The sequence below is a fragment of the Triticum urartu genome, chromosome 6A (genome assembly GCF_056163025.1).
Source record: "Triticum urartu cultivar PI428250 chromosome 6A, HENAU_Tu73, whole genome shotgun sequence".
Classification (NCBI taxonomy): domain Eukaryota; kingdom Viridiplantae; phylum Streptophyta; class Magnoliopsida; order Poales; family Poaceae; genus Triticum; species Triticum urartu.
Window position 1 is genome coordinate 6,795,711 of NC_141878.1, and position 12,236 is coordinate 6,807,946.

Here is a 12,236-nt window from a genome sequence, read left to right on the forward strand (position 1 = left end):
GAGACGTAACGGGGATAGAGGGAGGCGCCAGGGGCTGAGGTATGAAGTCCTCCCTCTCCTCAACTATATATAGGAGGGCCAAGGGGGGTGGTGCGCCAGCCTAGGAGATCCAATCTCCTAGGTGCGGCAGCCAAGGGGAGGTTTCCCTCCCCCCCAAGGCACCTAGAGGTGCCTTCCACCATTGGGACTCTTCCCTTAAGTGGAACCCTAGGCGCATGGGCTTTTGGGGCTGGTGCCCTTGGCCCATCTAGGCCAAGGCGCACCCCCTACAGCCCATGTGGCCCCCCGGGACAGGTGGCCCCACCCGGTGGGCCCCCGGGACCCCTCCGGTGGTCCCGGTACAATACTGATAACCCCGAAACTTGTCCCGATGGCCGAAACAGCACTTCCTATATATAATTCTTTACCTCCGGACCATTCCGGAACTCCTCGTGACGTCCGGGATCTCATCGGGGACTCCGAACAACATTCGGGTTATTGCATATACATATCTTCACAACCCTAGCCTCACCGAACCTTAAGTGTGTAGACCCTACGGGTTCGGGAGACAAGCAGACATGACCGAGACGACTCTCCAGTCAATAACCAACAGCGGGATCTGGATACCCATGTTGGCTCCCACATGCTCCACGATGATCTCATCGGATGAACCACGATGTCGAGGATTCAATCAACCCCGTATGCAATTCCCTTTGTCAATCGATATGTTACTTGCCCGAGATTCGATCGTCGGTATCCCAATACCTCGTTCAATCTCGTTACCGGCAAGTCACTTTACTCGTACCGTAATGCATGATCCCGTGACCAGACACTTGGTCACTTTGAGCTCATTATGATGATGCATTACCGAGTGGGCCCAGTGATACCTCTCTGTCATACGGAGTGACAAATCCCAGTCTCGATCCGTGTCAACCCAACAGATACTTTCGGAGATACCTGTAGTGCACCTTTATAGTCACCCAGTTACGTTGTGACGTTTGATACACCCAAAGCACTCCTACGGTATCCGGGAGTTACACGATCTCATGGTCAAAGGAAAAGATACTTGACATTGGAAAAGCTCTAGCAAACGAACTACACGATCTTGTGCTATGCTTAGGATTGGGACTTGTCCATCACATCATTCTCCTAATGATGTGATCCCGTTATCAATGACATCCAATGTCCATAGCCAGGAAACCATGACTATCTGTTGATCAACGAGCTAGTCAACTAGAGGCTTACTAGGGACATATTATGGTCTATGTATCCACACGTGTATTACGATTTCCGGATAATACAGTTATAGCATGAATAAAGACAATTATCATGAACAAAGAAATATAATAATAATACTTTTATTATTGCCTCATTTCCAACACGTGCCACGAACCGGTACTAATGGTGCAATTTTCAAATCCTGCCCCCCCCCCCGGTGTATCGCCTTTTCAGTTTTGTAAAAAGCAAAAGAAAATGATAAAAACTTCAAAAGTTAAAATCCTTAGAGATGTAGTTATGTTACTACATCTACTGGTTAGGTAAATTTAAAAACTTAAATTTGGACATGTTTTGCAGAAAGTGTAATGAAAATGTAAAATAGCTATAACTTTTGCATACGATGTCAGAAAAAACGTATAATATATCAAAATGTTCAGCACGAAAATCCGCATCCAATTTTGACTGCCTACAGCATGTTTGCAAATTTGTAGAATCCTCAAATTCCAAAAGGAAAAAAGTTATGCTCAAATTTCAGTTTTTATAAAAAAAATTGTTAAATCTGGTCAAACGATGGTCAAACTACTTATTCAAGAAGTATTAGTGTTACTAAATAATTATTCAAGAATATTAGTGTTACTAAATAATTATTTCAGTTTTTTTTGAATTTTGGTCATATCTGGTCAAACTGTGGTCAAACAATGGTCAAACTACTTATTCAAGAAATATTAGTGTTACCAAATAATTATTGTTTTTGAGAATAATAGTTTTAAACTCAAACAGTGAAATGTGTGACTTCATGCTCAAGCTAAACTCCTGAGGGTTAATAGGATTGACATCTTACTATTGTCAGCAAAACAACAAGTGCTGACTTGGAAACGAGGGAGAATAGAATCCGGAAGTTAAGCATGCTCAGGCTGGGGGAGTGGGAGGATGGGTGACCGTCCGGGAAGTTAGATGATTTGGAATGATGAGGGGTGATTAGAGATTAAATTGAGCAGTGATGAGGGGTGATTAGAGATTAGAGGTTAAAATAATTCAGAAATTTGAAAATCGGAATTTAAAAAAAATTAAAAAAATTCAAAAAATTAAAAAAAAACCCTTTAGTACCGGTTGATGTTACCAACCGGGACTAAAGGTGGACCTCCAGGGAGCGGCCACGTGGAGGGCCTTTAGTCCCGGTTCGTATAAGAACCGGGACTAAAGGGGGGGGGACCTTTAGTAACGACCCTTTAGTCCCGGTTCCAGAACCGGGACTAAAGGCCCTTATGAACTAGGACAAAAGGCCCTTTTTCTACTAGTGTAGCTGGTTCTCTGCCCAACGGTGTAGGTGTGCAATCTGGAAGAGTCTCGATTATGTGTGGTGGGGCAAGTTTGTGGGGTAGTACAACCATGGTTTTATCTGCATCGACGGGTAGCACTGTCTTTTGTGAAGAACGGGTTTTTGCTCCCTTAGATACTGCCATCACCACCTCCAATTCAAACGGCTGATAAATAAGAAAAGAAATTGAACGTACATACATTGTATGATAGACAGATGTGGTAGTTCACATATATGTTGTCTAAGCAAACAGGACAGCATGACACAATTTCACATATATGATGCCTAACTAAATGGGATAGCATGACAAAGTTTCAGATATATGATGGATAACTTAACATGATATAATGACATAATTCAACATATGATGAGTATCTAAACAGGATGACATGACAAAAATATATGATGTCTTTCTAAAATAGGTTGGGATAAAATAATTCACATAAATGTTGTCTAAGTATACAGGATGGCATGATATAATTGACATAATTGATTCATATACTAAGCAGCTGGCACTCGCATGTATGATCTCTAAACTAAGCAGATGGAATTCAATATTGTGCATGTGATGTCTAAACTATGAAATGCAAGACACCATATGCATGATATGAGAAATATAAACATTGCAACTTAGAGCATACACCTCAGGTGGGATATAGGACTGGTCATCTGTCTCTGAATCCTCCTTTGAGGAGCTCCCTGTAACCATCGAGATATATGCTTCAACAGGTACCATTGCCTGCTCTGAAGACCTTGTTTTCACTCCCGATTTTTCCATAACTGGCTCAAATGGCTGATACACATGAAGAGTAGTTTAATATACACAGATTGTCGACAAATGGAATACGTAATGAAAAAAATATGGCATGAGATAATTCACATATATGATGCCTGGCTACATGGCGGTGCATAATTCATATTTATGATAACTGGCTGAAAAACATGGCATTGCATAATTGCCATATACTCTCTCTGTTCCTAAATATTTGTCTTTTTAGAGATTTCAAATGGACTACTACATACGGACGTATATAGACATATTTTAGAGTGTAGATTCACTCATTTTGCTCCTTATGTAGTCAGTTGTTGAAATCTCAAAAAAGAAAAATATTTAGGAATGGTGGGAGTATGATATAGAAACCAAACAGGTGGCATTCACACAAAGCAAATCAAAACTAAGATGATGACATATAAGATGAATAATGTAAGCAATGTGAGGCGCCATATGCATGATATGACCAACATCAGCATGCCAGGTTCGAGCAAACACCTCAGGTGGTAAATACGAGTGGTCAACTCCCTTTGAATCCCCACCATGGAGCGACGTCTGCATGACAAATTATTCCCATGCAACGATCTTCTCTTTTTCTCTACATGTCCAGTACGATTGTGTACAATAACTGACATGCATAATAAAAAATTAGTTAGATTTTGTAAGGCCTAAGGGGTGCATGCACAAATCAAGATTGATGGTAGCAAACGAGTGGATAGATCCAAAACTAATGATAGCAGGTAGGTTATAGCTTCAGTTTAAAAAGATAGTCAATGGATCATCTACTGTTTGTTGCCCACCCATTATGAACCACATAGAAAACCCCAGATGAACAAGATAGTAGATAGATACTATTCATTTCTGCCTCGATATGAGACCCACGGGAATTTTAAAATCAAGTTTGAACGATAAAGTAGTAGGTAATAATAACCGATGTATAACGTAAGCAAACACGAAAGACTGTGACCTCTCTTCCGGAACTGTGTAGTCCTCAGGTTCATCTGCCCATTCGATGATGGTAATGCAGTTGGCGTGGCTGCCGGGGGAAGATGATCTGAGGCGGCGAAAGAAAGTTTGCAGGGGGAATCTCTGCTATAGTGAATGCTTCTATCGATGGTGCACCTCAGGTGGGGTGGATGACGGCACGGCAGGAGCAGGACATAACACACAGAGTTTTCTTTGACGCCTATCTGAAAATGAAGTAAATCTGTAAGGGATCCTTAGAATTGGAGGATTCTGTAAACGCAGGGACAGGAAAAACACAGGAATAGGATAGGAATGCACGTGCAAAATAGAGCATTTGGAAACATAGGATTTCTGTGAACCTCGGTGTTTGGTTCACATGAATTGGAAGAACACAGGAATAGAGAAACATGGTCAAATTAAAGTCAAACCACGTGAAAATGAAAAAAAATAAGAATCTTATTATACCAGTAATGCAATTAGTCCTGTTCTTCATGCATATTAATTTTAAAAGGACGTCCAACTGGATATTAAAATTCCTACCATTTTTCTTTGAAACAGACACCAAAGGAAAAAAACTCCTCCAGTTTTGTTTTGCTCCACTCCTAACCAAATGCATGAATAGTAGTACCATAGTAGTTCCATAGCAAAGGATCCCTGAGGGATCGACATGAATGTAGAGTAACAAAGTGATGCAACGAGTGTACAACCTCTTTGGCATAGCCTTGTCGACCTCAGCATCATTGGGTTGGACGTGGAGGGCAGTGATGCTGGTGTGACTGTCAGAGGCGGGGAACAAGATCTGAGGCCTCTGGAAAGGGCGCCGAGGGTACTGCTCCACTATGATGGACGGTTTCGTCATTGGAGCAGCTCCGGTGAGGTGTACGGCGGCGAGGCTCAAGCAGGACAAGACAGACAACGTTAATCTGAAGTGGGACTCTAATATCATCTGCAATAGATGATGTAAAATGCATCACCAAAAAGTGCTTGATGTAAAACACATCAGCCGCATCACGGCCGCTCCGACAAATGCTGTAAATACTGTTTACTCTGAACTTAACTGAAGAAACTCAACTTTACAGTTGAAACTAAATTTTATTATCGAAACTGATTGAACTAGTAGAAGAGCATTGCAATAGATGTTTAGGGCGTTTGAGCACTAGTAGCAGAGAAGCAATGATCTAAATCAACAGACGCTCAAGCGGGGAACGCACTAGCAGAGAGCAAGTCGTGCAGCAGAACCGCGAGCGAGTGCTAAAGCAGAAACTCCTATAGCTGTCGGAGGTCGTGCAACAGCAGCACGAGCGAGAGCAAGAGCAGAGCAGCAGCACGAACGAGAGCAAGAGCAGAGTAGCAGCGCGACCGAGAGCAATAGCAGAGCAGAGCAGCAGCACTAAGTGGCCGCTGAGGAAGCAACGACATGGGAGAGAGACGCGGTGGATGAAGTGGCCAGCGACGGCGCTGTCGATGGAGACCTGCAATGGCTGCTCGGTAACGAGCACCGACAGCCCCATGAGATCGAATAAAAGATAAAATGCAGTGGTGAGTGCAGAACCTCCTTGGTGGCGCCAAGTTGGCCTCGCCTTCATGGGAGGAATTGGTGAGGGTGCTGCAGTTCAGGTGGGGCAGGTCAAGACGACTCTATGGGGATGGAGGTGGCATGATAGACGAGGCGAACATCGGGGCAGCTCCTTGGAGGCGGAGGACGGGGTGGCTGATCCGACGGGACGACGAGATCGAAAACGGATCCTCATCTGGTGCGATTGATGAGGGACGGCGAGCTATTGCAATGAATGACTTCATCGGGGAAGAGTCTCTAGCTGGGCGGCGGTTGGGAGGTCGATCGAGGAGCGTGGGGTTTCGTGGGTTTTGGCGGCCTCGGTGTACGAATGGGAGGAGTGAAGGGGAAGGTAGGGGGAGGCCATGGCTTAGGGATGCGCTTCCCCAAAATGTAGGGTAAGTTACCAGCGTACCCCCACCGGTTTTGACACCGCGACATCGAGCCGGCATTTCCGGCTGAGGGGTAGATGGGGGATTTCACGTGTCTGGGCGGCTGGACCGATTTCGGATGAGGAGGGAGTTTTCGTGCGCGTCAAAATTTTGGGATAACAAGGCGCGGCGCGGGTTGAAGAGGCGGGAGTTTCAAAGAAGATGAGACAAAAGATACCCGAGCTTAAAATTTCGGGATAACAAGGCGCGGATTCCTTGTTCGGCAGAACAAACTTAACGTGTACAAAAAACAATTCATACAAGACACAAGAGAGTCATGTCCCCTTTACTGTATTGCTATAAATGTAACTGAAAAAACTGCAAGAAAAAGGTAAAAAAATCGGGAGAACAAGATTACCCTGTACAGTACCAAATCGATTCGCACTTCCCTCAACAACAACAAAAAACAAATCAATTCCCTCCAAAAGAAAGAGTCATGTCCTTTTTTATATGATTACAAATGCCAGGATCTCGAAGTTCAATTTTTGAATCCACGTTATGTTGAATTCGAATATATCGTTAGGTGACCTTGTGGTTTATAATGGATGTAGTCCAAAATTTTGATCTTCCATCATATATGAACATTTTACTCCACCCTATGAACATATATATTATCGTATACCATATGGACTAAATTTGAATCAATTTTCCTTATTTGAATATGATTGTTGTCAAGTTATACAATCATTCAAATATTATCTTGATAACAAAAAACATGCATATAGCAGTAATCATATTTCACTATAAACTACATGTAACATACGATCTCCAATTCAAATATTTGTATCCATTTTATGTTGAATTCAAATCAGAGTACATTGGTCTAGGTGGCGAGATGTTCTGGATAATCTAAACCCTGTTTTCATATGTAGATAATTCTTGGTTTAATTGGGACAAGTTTTGGTATAAGCTTCTTGCAAAACCAGAGATTCTCACAGAAAGCCTCGTGGTTCCGAGAGGGAACGTGTCACCTTTGTGTGCGAAACAATATACGCTGCCTACCCCCAGATTTCTTTATAGAGGCAACATAGAACTATATGAGTGCCCTGTTAAATTTTGGAATTATTCCGTGTTTGTTTGGCCTTTTTAATACATCAAATGAGGTTCTAGACATTTAATGTGCATAATCCAAATTTAAACTGCAAGCACATGTTCCGGTGCACCAAAGTTGGTTGAAAAATCATATGTGTGTCCTTGGGTGAATTTTTATGTCCCATGCATGAAATGGGAATGAAATTCAAACATCTGGGCGTCGTGACTCGGCCGAGAACATCGAGAAACTTGGTTTTTAAATTCATGTAAATCCAAAACTTGCCTGGAAAACACGAAACTTGGCATAGTGTCATGTCATGGCACTAACATGCTGCGGTAAAAAAGTTGGGCCGATTTGGAACAAGATTTGGTATAAGATTCTTGCAAACCGGAGCTTTTCTCAAGAAAGCTCGTGGTTCTTAGAGGGAACATGTCACCTTTGAGTGTGAAACGATATACGCTACCCCCTGAGTTTCTTTACAGAGGAAACATAGAACTACATGAGTGCCCTGTTCAATTTTGGAATTATTCTGGGTTCATTTGGCCTTTTTTGTACATTAATTGAGTTTCTGGTCATTTAATGTGCATAATTCAAATTTGAACTACAAGCTCGTGCTCCCGTGCACCAAAGTTGGTTGAAAAATCACATGTGTGTCCTCGGGTGAATTTCTAGGTCACATGCAAGAAATGAGAATGAAATTCAAACATCTGGGCATTGTGGCTCGGTCGAGAACATTGAGAAACTTGGTTTTAAAATTCTTGTAAATCCAAAACACGCCTGAAAATCATGGAACTTGGCATGGTGTCATGTCATGGTACTACCGTGCCGTGGTAAAAAAGATGACCGTATAGGAACAAGTTTTGGTATAATCTTCTTGCAAACCGGATCTTCTCTCAAGAAGGCTTGTGGTTGTGAGAGGGAACGTGTCACCTTTGAGTGCGAAACGATATACGCTCCATCCCTTTAGTTTCTTTACAGAGGCAACATAAAACTACATGAGTGCCCTGTTAAATTTTGGAATTATTCCGGTTTCATTTGGCCTTTTTACACATTAATTGATTTTCTGGTCATTTAATGTGCATAATTCAAATTTGAACTACAAGCACATGCTCCCATGCACCAAAGTTGGTTGAAAAATCACATGTGTGTCATCGGGTGAATTTCTAGGTCCCATGCAATAAATGGGAATGAAATTCAAACATCTGGGCATCGTGGCTCGGCCGAGAACATTGAGAAACTTGATTTTAAAATTCTTATAAATCCAAAACACGCCTGAAAATCATGAAACTTCGCATAGTGTCATGTCATGGTACTACCATGCTGTGGTAAAAAAATTGGCCGAATAGGAACAAGTTTTGTATAAGCTTCTTGCAAACCGGAGCTTCTCTCAAGAAGGCTCGTGGTTCTGAGAGGGAACGTGTCACCTTTGTATGCATAATTCAAATTTGAAATACAAGCACATGCTCCAGTGCACCAAAGCTGGTTGAAAATTCACATGTGTGTCCTCGGGTAAATTTCTAGGTCCCATGCAAGAAATGGGAATGAAATTCAAACCTTTGGGCGTCGTGGCTCGGCTGGAAACATTGAGAAACTTGGTTTTTTTAATTCCTGTAAATCCAAAACACGCATGAAAATCATGAAACTTGGCTTGGTGTCATGACATGGCACCAACATGCTGTGGTAATTTTGCTATTCGATTTGGAACAAGTGCTGTCATGTTACAATCGGAAACACAAGTATTATTGAAACCGTGGGCGTCTCCTCTTTCTCCACTAAGGCCCACTAAGGCCCATTATTCCATCAGGGGGTTCTGATAACCCCTCGGTACTCCAATAAAATATCCGAATCACTCGGAACCATTCGGATGTCTAAATATAACCTTCCAATATATTAATCTTTACCTCTCGACCATTTCGAGACTCCTCGTCATGTCTGTGATCTTATCTAGGTCTCTGAACATACTTCGGTCATAAGATCACATAACTCATAATACAAATCGTCATCGAACGTTAAGCGTGTGGACCCTACGGGTTCGAGAACTCTGTAGACATGACCGAGACACATCTCCGGTCAATAACCAATAGCGGAACCTGGATGCTCATATTAGCTCTTACATTTTCTACGAAGATCTTTATCGGTCAAATCACATAAAAACATATGTCATTCCCTTTGTCATCGGTACGTTACTTGCTCGAGATTCGATCGTCGGTATCATCATACCTAGTTCAATCTCGTTACCGGCAAGTCTCTTTACTCGTTCCGTAATGCATCATCCCGTAAAAAACTCATTAGTCACATTGCTTGCAAGGCTTATAGTGATGTGCATTACCGAGAGGGCCCAGAGTTACCTCTCTGATACACGGAGTGACAAATCCTAATCTTGATCTATGCCAACTGAACAAACACCATCGGAGACACCTATATAGCATCTTTATAATCACCTAGTTACGTTGTGACGTTTGATAGAACACAAAGTGTTCCTCTGGTATTCGGGAGTTACATAATCTCATAGTTAGAGGAACATGTATAAGTCATGGAGAAAGCAATAGCAATAAAACTAAACGATCATAATGCTAAGCTAACGGATGGGTCATGTCCATCACATCATTCTCTAATGATGTGATCTTGTTCATCAAATGACAACACATGTCTATGACCAGGAAACTTAACCATCTTTGATTAAAGAGCTAGTCAAGTAGAGGCATACTAGGGACACTCTGTTTGTCTATATATTCACACATGTAGTAAGTTTCTGGTTAATACAATTCTAGCATGAATAATAAACATTTATCATAATATAAGGAAATATAAATAACAACTTTATTATTGCATCCAGGGCATATTTCCTTCAGTCTGGACCACCTCCTTTTGTTTGGCGCCACTTGTTTTGCGCCACCGGCGACCAGGTCATAGGGGGGAGGGTGAAGTGGCAAGAACCTGGGCAAGGATCGTTTGCACTTGTGGTCGCTCCTTTTATTTGCTACCACTTCTTTTTCATCGGCGGCGCAGGGGAAGAAGGGGTGATGGTTGGAATAAGGTAAGCCATTGACCACCAATGGTTTAGACGAGAGGATGCGGCAGTCAGGTTTCACTGCGATGGCATCATCGAATTGGTGCGACACCTCTTCGAAGCGGTAAGCCAATAATACAGCGTTGCCATTCCTTCACCTCCTCGGCCTGGCATCCGATCCATCGGGATGTGGGGAACTACTTGCAATTGACTATGTGATGTACTCAACATCATCGGCGAATCGATGGTCTAACATTGTTTTGAGAACATGAAGGAGTGCAATTATATCAATGGGCTAACTTTGGTCAGTCATCCAAATAGCTTCTGGATTGTATCCTCCCTGTAGTGTCGCTAATGTATTTGGCAACTGGTTACACAGGATTGATCACATGTTTAGAACAATTCACAGGTTGGGTGACGACGACATGTACCTAGGGTAAGGTAATAGGCCTGACCTAGACGCCCTTCCCAAGGACACTACCCTAAGATCAATGACATTCAAAGCACAACAGCATCCACATACTGGAATCACCTCAGAGTGCAACCCACTCAACCAACAACTCCACTCAGATAACCCAATTCCATTCGACCAGTATATCATCATTTGACCATAGAAGAAACAACTCGGAGTACAGAATTTCTAAAGTCACTCAGGATGGCAACGGTCAGGCGTTCACTCCGTAGCGTTAATGATCATTTATATGTCTTTATTGTTGGCGTTATCAGTAACGTCTCACCTTAATGTACATTGAACTCCTTGTAACGCGGGCTGGCTGGGGTCCTCGTGCACTCTATATAAGCCACCCCCTCCACTGAGACAAAGGTTCACACCCATTGTAATTTCATGTTGGGAAACGCAATAATTTCAAAATATTTCCTACGAACACGCAAGATCATGGTGATGCATAGCAACAAGAGGGAAGAGTGTTGTCTACGTACCCTCTTAGACCATAAGCGGCAGCGTTATAACAACGCGGTTGATGTAGTTATACGTCGTCACGATCGACCGATCCTAGCACCGAAGGTACGGCACCTCCACGATCTGCACACGTTCAGCTCGGTGACATCCTACGAACTCATGATCCAGTAGAGTGTCGAGGGAGAGCTTCGTCAGCACGACGGCGCGATGACGGTGATGATGACGCTACCGGAACCGGGCTTCGCCTTAGCACCGCTACGATATGACTGAGGTGCATTATGGTGGAGGGGGGCACCGCACATGACTAAGAGATCAATGATCAACTTGTGTGTCTATGGGGTGCCCCCCTCCCCGTATATAAAGGAGTGGAGGAGGGGGAGGGGGCTGGCCTCCTAGGCGCGCCCCAAGGGGAGTCCTACTCCCACCGGGAGTAGGATTCCCCCCCCCCCCCGCCCCCTTCCCTAGTTAGATTAGGAGAGAAGGGGGAGGAAGGAGGAAGGAAATGGGGGCGGCCCCCCTCCCAATTTGGCTTGGGCTTGGCGGGCGCCCCCCTCGTTTGCTCCTTTCTCCTCTCTCCCACTATGGCCCAATAAGGCCCATATACCTCTCGGGGGAGTTCCGGTAACCTCCCGGTACATCGGTAAATGCCCGATCTCACCCGGAACAGTTTTGATGTCCAAATATAGTCATCAAATATATCGATATTTATGTCTCGATCATTACAAGACTCCTCGTCATGTCCATGATCATATTCGGGACTCTGAACTAACTTCGGTGCAACAAAACACATAAACTCATAATACGATCGTCACCGAACGTTAAGCGTGTGGACCCTACAGGTTCTAGAACTATGTAGACATGACCGAGACAAGTCTCCGATCAATAACCAATTGCGGAACCTGGATGCTCATATTGGTTCCTGCATATTCTACGAAGATCTTTATCGGTCAAACCGCATAACGATATACGTTGTTCCCTTTGTCATCGGTATGTTACTTGCCCGAGATTTGATCGTCGGTATCTTAATACCTAGTT